Genomic DNA, 10,865 nt, shown 5'->3' on the forward strand with positions numbered 1-10,865 from the left:
TCTACAATGAAAATTTTAAATCGCTGAAGAAAGAGATTTAGGAAGACAGCAGGGGATTTCCATCCCTCCCATGCTCATAGATTAGAAGAATTAATATTGTAAAAATAACCATCCTACCAAAAGAAATATATATATTTTCAATGCAATCCCAATCAAAATCCTCATGACATACTGCACAAAATTAGGAAAAAAAAATCCTTAAATTCATATGGACGAACAAAAGACCCAGGATAGCCAAAGCAACCCTGATCACAAAGAGCAACGTTGGTGGGATTACTATACCAGATCTCCAAAGTATACTACAGAGGTATAGTCATAAAAACAGCATGATACTGGCACAAAAATAGTCATATAGATGAATTCAACACCATTGAAGAGCCAATCCTGAGCACACGCAATTTCAGCCACCTGATATTTGACAAAGGTGCCAAGAACACACAATGGAGGAAAGACAAATGGTGCTGGCAAAACTGGATCTCCACCTGTAGAAGAATGAAACCAGACCCTTATCTTTCTCCTTGCATAAAAGTCAACTCCAAGTAGATCAAAGACCTCATTGTGAAACTGAAAACCCTGAAACTATTAGAAGAAAATATTGGCAGTAACTTAGAAGACATAGGTGTAGGAAAGGATTTTCTAAATCAAACAGCAGTTGCTCAGGAATTAAGATCAGCAATCAACAAGTGGGACCTCATTCATCTACAAAGCTTCTGTACAGCAAAAGAAATAATCAAAAGTGAAGAGAAAACCCACAGAATGGGAAAAAGTCTTCACCAGTGACACATCTGACAGAGGTTTAACATCCAGAATATATAAAGAACTCAAAAAACAAAGAAGTGAGAAAGAAAATAACCCAATTAAATGATGGGCTAAAGATCTAAACAGAGAGTTCTCAAAGGAAGAAATAAAGATGGCTAAGAAACAGCTCAAAAAGTGTTCAACATCGTTAGTAATTAGGGAAATGCAAATTAAAACCACCCTAAGGTATCACCTTTCCCCAATCAGACTGCCTAGGATCAAGAGAACAAATGATACCAAGTGCTGGCAAGGATGTGGAGAAAGGGGAACGCTCATTCACTGCTGGTGGGACTGCAAACTCATGCAACCCCTATGGAAAACAGGGTGGAGAACTCTTAAAAAGCTTAGAATAGCCAGGCGTGGTGGCACACGCCTTTAATCCCAGCACTCAGGAGGCAGAGGCAGGATCTCTGTGAGTTCAAGGCCAGCCTGGGCTACATAGTGAGTTCCAGGACAGCTGGGGCTACAGGGAGACCCTGTCTCAAAAAGACCAAAAAAAAAAAAAAAAAAAGCTAAGAATAAACCTACCATATGACCTGGTTATACCACTCCTTGGCATATACCCAAAGGACTCATCCTATTGTAGAGACACTTTTATAACCATGTTACTTTTATAACCATGTTTGTTGCTGCTCGTTTCACAATAGTTAAGTGATGGAAGCAACCTAAGTGCCCCACAACTGACGAGTGGTTAACGAAAATGTGGTATATTTACACAATGGAGTTCTATTCAGCAGTAAAGAAAGAAGAAATAATGAAATTTACAGGTAAATGGATGGATCTAGAAACTGTTATACTAAGTGAAGTGAAGAAAAACAAATACATATGTTCTCCCTCATGTAGATCCTAGCACCAAATCCTTTTAAATTCCAGATCCTTTTAATAAGATGATGCTATACAGCCCTCCCTTCTGCATGAAATAACTACCATCATCACAACTTCAACTGAGCCTGATCACTAAACATCATCACAGTTGGCTTATTGACAGTTGTGCTCATTCATTAAAGGAGGGCCAAGCAGGGTCATTGGACCCTCACCGCATTATCCAGCCACTCTTCCCAGCCAACTGTGTATAATTTGGCCCTAACCACACATGACCTCCTGGATTTGGGGGAGGGCTAAAGTATACAATCTGGGGAAGGCTAGGAAGAGAAGGCATGACCCATGCTGGGTAAAGGCTTTCCAGTGTGCATACCCTCAGGTCATACATACACCTCAGCAACCCCTCAGTTATCTTGGTAATTAAGCTCAGTAAATTTATTGGTTCCCCAGTAGAACTTTAATCAAACATTGGCTTGACACTAGAACCTTGAAAGGGAATAAGCATTGCTTAGCATCCCCAGGAAAAGAAGTCTCACAACAGATGGAAAATTTATTTGTTGATGCTATTTTGTCTCATAGTCATCTTTTTAAAAAAGAAAATGTCGGCATGGTGGCACACGTCTTTAATCCCAGCACTTGGGAGGCAGAGGCAGGGCAGGCAGATCTCTTTGAGTTTGAGGCCAGCCTGATCCACATAGTTCCAGGACAGCTGAGGCTACAGGGAGACCCTCTCTCAAAAAGACCGAAAAAAAAAAGAAAATGAAATGTAAAAGATGTTAAAAGGATATGGGAATGGAGATATTTTCTAAAATAGAAAAAATGAGAAAGCCTAAGAAAGTGATGAAGGTCTGTGTAGGTTTGTTATGATATATAAAGGATGAGACAAAAATAATATACACATAATCTTAAAATTTAAAATTTCTAAAGTCATAAGTTAATCAGCTAGTTTAAGGAACAAAATATGTCTAGTCAAGGTTTATCTGAGAATATTTGTTTTTTTTACCCAAGCCTTATCTACATAGCACGTGAAAATTCAAAGTACCAGACTGGTGGAACTAACATTATTGGATATTTAACAGCCATAGTTTGAGGCCTATACTAATGTGGTCAGAGGGACTTAAAGGACAGTTTTTTGCCCCTTGCCTTCCAAGGTCAACTAAGTTCCAGGGGACTATGGACCATTTCTCAAAATGTCCTGTAACTGTATTGGTTCACCTCTCCTCTTATTAAGGGTGGACATGGAGAACCCAGGAGATGGACTTGAACCAGTGTCCAGTCTACAAAGAGGAGGGTCAACTCAGAGGAAACATCTCATTCATGCTTCCAAGTGAAGCCAGACATGCAGTAGAGTTCTTTCTGGGTCACCTGTGTGATCTGACAAACGATATAACATATTTTTATGTGAATTTATTATGGTTTATGCCCTTGGGTAGGGAGGCGGTAAACGGGGGAACTTACAAAAAAACCACACACCGCACCCAGCTCTGCGTGCTGCTCAGCGGGCAGTTCCAATTCTCTTCCAGGCCTGCCCACAGTCTCCAGACATCTTGGGCCCGCAGTCTCACCCCAGGCAGGTAAATGCCCTGTCTCAAATGCTGCGGCCATCTTTTTCTCCACTCCTGCTGCTCTGTGTCCCTGGCAGCTCATGGCCTCTGTCCCAAGATGATGCAGAAAACCCCTCCTCAGTCAATTCTCTGCAGCAGGCCCTGCCCCTTGGAGGAAACAGGCAGTTTGGGGGACACTCCCCTATCTACAAGCCATTGAGATGGCACTGACACTGATTCTAACCACTCCAACAGCTTTCAAAATACCTGAAAGCAAATCCTGAATCCATCAGTCTAGAGTCCAGCCTTGGAAGACCAAAGAAAAATGAGGAGGAACCCAATAGACAGATGCTTTTAGAACCTCTTGTCTAGGAGTTCCAATGGACTCATATGGACATTTGAAAATTGCCCTGTTCTGACTTTTTTCTAGTTCCCTGTCTAGAACTTGTAATACTAATTGCTCTTGCCTTTACTTCTCCTTCACATCCCCTATTCACAATTCAAGGACTTTCTTTTCCCCCTAGAGATAAGAGTTATGCAATGTGGGAGTCTTTTAGATAGACCTGCTGAAGGGGTACTCCAGTTGCCTCACCCTGCGTCTCTGTTCAGCATGGAAGAAGCCAGCACGGTCTGCATCCTGATTCCCTATCGGCAATTTGGGTAACCTCTTCAGAGGATGGTATGATAAGAATAGGAGGTAGGAATTGGCTAGGCAGTTAGGGTAAAAAGACCACAAAGAAAAGTAGCCAGTTTCTTGGCTAAAACTCACAATATCCTTGGGCCTCTTATCAACATACTCTGATCCAAAGGCCAAAAATGTCAAAAATGTTTGGGAGCTTTTATCTAATCCTTAAAAGATTTTAGGGTTATCTGTTCAGCGGGGGGAATGTTAGAGCTGCCAAAAGCGCCATAAAAAATAAGTCAGCCAGGTGTGGTGGCGCATGCCTTTTGGGAGGCAGAAGCAGGCAGATCTCTGTGAGTTCGAGGCCAGCCTGGTCTCCATAGCGAATCCATGCCAGCTAGGGCTACAGGGAGACCCTGTCTTAAAAAGACACACACACACACACACACACACACACACACACACACACTGCCATGCTCCCACCATGCTGTCCATGGAGTTCATAGCTCTATTAAATTCCTTACTTCTCAATATCTTCTTGAAGCCCCTCCCCCCATCTAATACCCAGCAGCTGGTGGGGGAGGAAGGGTCCTGGGGTAATGGCAGCAACATCACAGCCCCATGTGCAGCTCAGTGAGGGTGAGCTGAGAGAGAACCATACTGTGTCTTTCCTTCAGCCACATCCAGCCAGCAGATGCAGGGATGGGGGTGGGGAGGCAGAGTTTCTAAACTGTCAAGTCTTCCAAGACCTCTGTGGTGGGGCTACCTACTTCTGGGGCAGAGGACATGGCTGGTTGTCAGAAGAAAAGTGAGCCGCTGGGCATATTCAGGTCTGCTCAGGCAGGAGGTCCTCACTCATATACTGGGTCTGCTTGACATCCAAGGTGGGAGAAATGTCCTCCCTAAAAGAACAAACCCTCACATCTCCTATTTCCCAAGTGTCTTACCCCCAGCTGCCATAAAATACTATAGGCTCAGGGTCTAAACAATAGAAATTTCTTTTTCTCACAGTTCAGGAGGCTGAAAGTTCCAGGTCACAGTGCCTGCCTGGCTGGGCTCTGGTGAGGGCTCTCGTCCTGGCTTCCACATGGCCACCTGCTCGTTGAGTCTTCAGGTGGAGGGGTAGGAAAGCAGGAAAGCTCTCTGGTATCTCTTTAAGGGCACGAGTATCAGGAGGAGGACCCCCACCTAATGGCCTCATCTAAACCCAAGTACCTCCCAGAGGTCTGATTGCCAAATGTCAGCACACCAGGGACAGGGCTCCAACATAGGAGTTGTGGGTGGGGGACACAACTTAGTCACCTCAGAACTTGCTCTCAGCCTTTAACAAGAACCTCAAACAAACACAGAATTTCAGAACGGAGGAGGGACAGAAAGGCATCTGGTCCTTACAGGACATGTTCACATCATGGATCGCACTGGAAAGAGAAAGCTTTCATTTTCGTATTTCTATTGGCCATCGTGACTATATCACAACTTTGTTTTGTTTTTTACTACATTTACTTATTTGGGTGGGGTGGGTATATGGGTGTGTGGTATGTATGTGTGTGAGCGTATGTATGTGTGGATGAGGTGTATGTATGTGTGTGGATGTGTGTGTATATGTGTGTCTCTATGTGTGTGTATGTGGATACATGGATGGGTATGTGGATGTATGTGTGTTATGTGTATGTACGTGTGTATGTGTGGATGGGTGTGGAGGTGTGTGTGGGTGTGTATGTGTGTGGGTGGGTGTGGAGGTGTGTGTGGGTGTGTATGTATGGTTGTGTATGTGTATATGAGTATTAGGGGATGTGTGTGTGTGTGTGTGTCTGTGTGTGTATGGATGTGGGTGTAGGGAGGTATATAAATGTGTGTTTGTGTGTCTGTGTATGTATGTGCAAGTGCTACAACAGGTGTGTGACCAGAGGATGACTTTCAGGAGTTGGTTCTTTCCTTCCACAATGTGGGTCCTGGGGATCGAACTCAGGTCATCAGTCTTGGCAGCAAGCACCCCTACCCACAGAGTCATCTCAACAGCTTTTGTACTGTTTGGGAGGACAGAGCCTTGCTCTGTAGCCCAGTCTGGCCTAAAACTCATAATCAACCTGCCTCAGTCTACTGAGAGCTTGAACTGTCAGTGTACACCAACACACTGGTCTACTCTCAAATAAATAAATTTATTTATTATTGTGTATAGTGTGTGTGTGCATGTGTGTTTATGTGTGTGTGTGTGATGTGCATGCACACATGTACCACAGTGAATGTGTGGGCTTGTATTGTATTTCTATTACGTATTGTATTCTCTATTAGAGAGGAGACCCTCAAACCAGTGGCTTTCCAGCTCTCTGGCCCTCTTACTGTGAGCAGCAGGTCGCAAGCACATCAGATAAAGCTCTTGTGGGGTGCATGCTCTGGGGTTTTGGACTTAACCCAGCAGTGGACCACATTGGGTACTTCCGACTGGAGCCTGGTCCCTGTCATCAGTGAAGAAGCCCGCCAGGACCCCAGTGCCACCTGCAATCCCTCTTCTTCTTCTCCTCCAAGCACGTGTGTGAGTCCTATGTAAGGGGATAATGCACATGTATCAGTTCCCCTCATCTCACCCATGCACCACCCATCAATCAGCATCACCTGCTGGTGCCCCATTCTGTCCCTCAGACACACAGCTTAACTGTTTTCCCTGTTAGTCAATACTGGAGTTCTTTTTCTTATGTCCTGCTATTCCAAACAGCAAAGTATGATTTTTTTAAAAAATGTTTTATTGGCTCGGGAGGCAGAGGCAGGCAGATCTCTGTGAGTTCAAGGCCAGCCTGGTCTGCATAGTGAGTTCCAGGCCAGCTGGGGCTACTGGGAGACGCCGTCTCAAAAAAGACAAAAAAATATGTTTTATTGGAAGGTTTTTCCCTTAAGTGAAATTGGTTGGCTGGAAAATATTCCCAACTTTATGATTCCTGCAACTTTCTATCTTCAAATCACCTTCCCAAGCAGCTATCACTTTTTTTACTTTCTATGTATATATGTATGTAATTTATGCCATTTAAAAAAATGTCCTGGTCTGGAGAGATGGCTCAGTTATTAACAACACTGGCTGCTCTTGCGGAAGACCAGGGTTCAGTTCCCAGCACCCACATGATGACTAACAACCATCTGTGAGTCCAGTTCCAGGGGACACAATGCATCCTTTTCTGGACTCTTCTGGCACTAGACATGCATGTGTTGCACATATATACATGTAGGCAAAATACTCATGCATATAAAAAATAAATCTAGAAAATAATAATATGAAATAAAATAGTCATCACATCATCTCACCAATAGTATAAAACAACAACAAAAAACCACCTTTTTTTTTCTGCCATGAGACTTGGGGCAGCTAGAGCTAAACCCCAAAAGGGTTGAGCTGACCAGGGCAGAAGTCAGTCTCCGAAGTCACCACTATTGTAACAGCTGCAAAAGCCCCCTCCAGCTAACGAAGCCATTTATCTCCTCCCAACAAACTGAAAACACCAGACAGTTCCACGTTGAGACACATCCTGACTTCTCTTAATCGCCATATGTTAATTGCTCAGGGTTGAGAGATATTCGCTCTTTTATGCAAAAAGGCTGCAGGAGACCCGGCTGATGTTCTGTTCTTGGCTTATTAAAATCTCAGGAAACCATGCCAACTTATAAACCAGAACCCGGGTGGTCGCATCCTGGGCTTGGCGCGGTGACCAGTGGAGGGCGCTGCGGTCCCGAGCTGCGGAGAGGAGCAGGGCGTGCACTCCTCGCCGCTAGATGGCGCCATGGATCTGCCCTGCGTCCTCAGCCCTGCACCTTGGCCTTGAGGTTTCCACTCTGCATCCTCAGTCCTGCACCTTGGCCTTGGGGTCTCGGTCTTGGACCCTTGACCTTAGGCATATCTGTCCCTCAGCCTCCGCCCTTCATCCCTCCTCCCACGCTTTTTCCAGGGCCCGACTGCATCTCCAAACACACGAAGACCAAAGTCAAGTCTAGCTGAAAATACACCATCTGCCTGTGAAAAATCTCGCTGGCAATGTCACGTCAGCACCCGACATAGGTTAACTACAGGCTTCGGAGAAGATGACTTCTTTTTATCATTCCCGGGTCCCCGCCCAGGCTTGCTCCCTGCAGAAGCCGGCAGCAACTACACCACCCCATGGGCCCTGACACCTGTTGCCATCAACCTCACAGGGAGCCCCTTTTGGCCCAGAGGTTAAAGTAGTTGGCTTCCTGGAGAGAATGGGATGAGACCAGGGCAAGCCAAGCCATGGGAGCCCAAGATAGTGAGGGATTTTGACTGAACGACAACAATAACACATACTTTTTAATCCAGCCATTTCACTCTGGGGGAATCTGTCATAATTCAAAGACTATCAAAATCCAAAAGATAGAGAGTGTAACAAACGTGTTCACAGCAGCGCTGTGACAGAACTCAACTAAGAAGACACCCTGCAAATTGAGCTATAATGGACACTGTGTGACTAATGCGACTGTTTCCAAGGACTTGAAATTACATTTAAAAATATTAAATTCATGTCATCCCAGCGCTCGGGAGACTGAAGTAGAAAGATTGCAAGTTCAAAGTCAGCCTGGCCTACATACCAAGATCCTGTCTCTAAAATCAGCAGGATTGTTTTTTAAAGGCTGGGGATGTAGTTCATTGGTAAGGCACTTGCTTAACATGTGCAAAACACACACACACACACACACGAGCACACTAAAACAAAGTTAATCATTAATAATGGTAATTGATATATTTTTTTAAAGTTAATTGAAGGACTAGAGCAATGACTCAGCTGGTAAGAGCACTCACTGGCTGTTCTTGAAAAAGAACTGGGTTTGAATCCCAGCACCCACATGGTAGTTAACAAGTATCTGTAACTCCAGTTCTAGGGGATCCAATGCCCTCTTCTGTCCTGCTTGGGTATTGTGGTACACAGGTGTACTTGCATACATGCACATAATACATGAATATGCACAAAATGCTCTAAAAAGCAAAAACTAAAGTTAATTAATAAAGTTGATAATTCAAAGATGTAGTTGTGAAAAATACAGATACACAAGCCTTTCACCCCAGCAACTTGAGAGGCAGATGCAGGGAGATCTCTGTGAGTTGGAAGCCAACCTGGTTTACATAGTGATTTTCAAGCCAGCGGGGCCTACAGGGAGACCCTGTCTAATCATAATAATAACACATTAGAAATACACAGCAGTAAAAGGATCACAGGAAATATACCAAATGTGTTGATAGCTCTTTGGAAAGCTGTGGAATTTGTAGTATTTATTACACCTTTCTCAATTTTTCTAAGTTTTTAGCAAAAGTAATTGACAAAATAAAAGGAAATTAATGATTTCCAAGGACTATTTAAGAACAGAGTTAAAGCTGGGCACCATGGCACATACCTTTGATATGCTGGTACTTGGGAGGCTGAAGCAGGAAGATCGAGTTTCCTGAGGCTTACAGAGTGAGACCCCGTCTCAAAGATAACCCAAAACTAAACCAAACCAAATCAAGACAAGCCCACTAAAAACACATGAAACTGGTAAACATGTCTAGCACTGGAGTCAGTTGTGGGAAACTTTCTTTCACGGTTTGCATGCTCTGATTCCTTTAAAGTTTTGTATCAAATAGTTATTATCCATTCAAAAATGAAGTTTTACAAAGAAGACACGGAGAGCTGAGAAGCAATCCCCAGGGAAATCAAGGAAACTACTTCCAGCCCCTGGGAGAGAGGACAAGAGAGGGTTGAGTGTCCTGCTGGGCTCAGTGCCACCAAGTTGGCAGGACTGACTGTCAATCAAGGTGTCGTCATGGGGCAGGCTGCTCCCTCAGACACAAGAGCAGACGGGGTCCCTGATCCTGACATAGAGTGGACCCTCACACGGGAACATGGAAGGGTGTACCCAATTGTCTAATAAAGGGAACTCTAATACAACCCTGACTTTTCCAGGAGCATCATCTAAGTAAGCAGTTATAGAATTTGACATACTGTTTGAAATGGGGCACACATACTTGTAATCACAGTTCTTGGGAGGCTGGGGTGGGATGAGCGGCTGGCAGCACACAGCCAAAGATTTCACCTTCCCCCTGAAGACCAAACCTAGCAGCTTTCCTTTTCTTAATTTAACTTTAAGATTTTTATGTGTAGAAGTGTTTTGCCTGCACGTATGTGAGTGCACCCACATATGCAATGCCCACGGAGGCCAGAAGAGTGCATTGGTTCCTCTGAAACTGGAGTTACAGACAGTTGTTAGGCATCAGCTGGGTGCAGGGAAGGGAAACTGGGTCCTCTGTAAGAGCATCCAGTAGTCCTAAGCACTGAGCCATCTCTCCAGGCCCCAAACCGTCCTTTTTGTTCCTCGTACAAGCCTTCAAATATCAAGTGATTTATATACAATATATGGCAAAATAATTTTCAGGAAAAAATTGTTGCAGTTTGATGACACAGATTGTAGTTTTGAAAACAACACAGACTGGTGGGGGGAGTACTTAGTGTAGAAATAGTGCTTGTCTACGGTTGGGGATCCCCACTTTGAGGCAGCACACCTGTTACTAAAAATATTAAAAATATTTCATTTCGAATATGTGTCTCAAAAGCTACCAGGTTACATGGCTGGGTGTGATAGCACTTTAATCCCAGCACTCAGGAGGCAGAGGCAAGATGAGCTCTCTGTAAGTTCAAGGCCAGCCTGGTCTACATAGTGAGTTCCAGGCCGCTTGGTCTACATAGTAAGACCATCTTTTTTTTTTTTTTTTAAAGGCTACCTGTTCCTGAAAACTGGGAAACACCTGCATGGTATCTGAGTGATGGCTCCGGGTTCTAGATCCTGGCTTCCTCACTTCCCAGCTCAGTGGCTTTTAAGAGGCTTGAAACTTGATCTGCACAGTGAGGGAGGATGTTTACTTCCTGGAGAAGTTCCAAAGGAAGTGCATCCAAAGCAGTGACTCAAAAAGTTTTCCTGAAGCCTGCCTTAGCAGTACACCTCTGAATTGCAGCACATGGGAGGTCCAGGGGTTCAAGGTCATCTCTGGCTACATAGGAAGTTGGTGGCCAACCTGGACTACATGAGAGCCTGTCCTCAAAAACACAACA

This window comes from Nannospalax galili, unplaced genomic scaffold (assembly GCF_000622305.1).
Source record: "Nannospalax galili isolate Female #2095 unplaced genomic scaffold, S.galili_v1.0 scaffold1231, whole genome shotgun sequence".
In the NCBI taxonomy this organism is placed as follows: domain Eukaryota; kingdom Metazoa; phylum Chordata; class Mammalia; order Rodentia; family Spalacidae; genus Nannospalax; species Nannospalax galili.